Consider the following 739-nt stretch of genomic DNA (forward strand, 5'->3'; position numbering starts at 1 on the left):
ATATATATATATATATATATATATATATATATATATATATAAATTGAGGATTTAACCATTAAAATGATTATATCAGTGGCTAGCGCATAAAAACCACTATATCGGTAAAATTAAGTTTTAAATATATACTTATAGAAATATAATTATAATTAAGGTCGCTGGAGTGCCAACGCCTATACACTAGAAGTAGATGTCAAATGTCTACAAAGCACTCTAAATTTCTTCTCTATTTTAATTACAATACAAGGCCGAATGCGAGATAATGGGCAAGAAGATTTACAAACATTTCGGATAACCATATATCTTAATATTTCGTCTTCTGTAATAAAAATTACTTTACGCTCTTCAGTAGAGATACGCCGACGATATATGAGCGAATAATACACATACATGCCGATAAATTTCTGCGTACATATACCAATATATACAAGCATTTCCCGCATATACATTGTATTTAATCGTCTATCTCAGCTATGTGGTTAATGTCAGAAATCATGCCGGGGTCAGTATAGTATCGCAGCAAAATATAATGACTAGAGAACTCAAAATTATATATACTTATAAACTGAGGACATAATCATTTAAATGATAATGTGTGTCTATGTGTATATATATATATATATATATTAAATATATACTTTTATAAAACAAAATTTTACAAAATATATAGTATCTGTTAACAGTCTTAGCAAAAAGCTCACAGGTGAGTTTTTGTACATATATATATATATATATATAT

The sequence above is a fragment of the Octopus bimaculoides genome, chromosome 2 (genome assembly GCF_001194135.2).
Source record: "Octopus bimaculoides isolate UCB-OBI-ISO-001 chromosome 2, ASM119413v2, whole genome shotgun sequence".
Taxonomy (NCBI): Eukaryota; Metazoa; Mollusca; class Cephalopoda; order Octopoda; family Octopodidae; genus Octopus; species Octopus bimaculoides.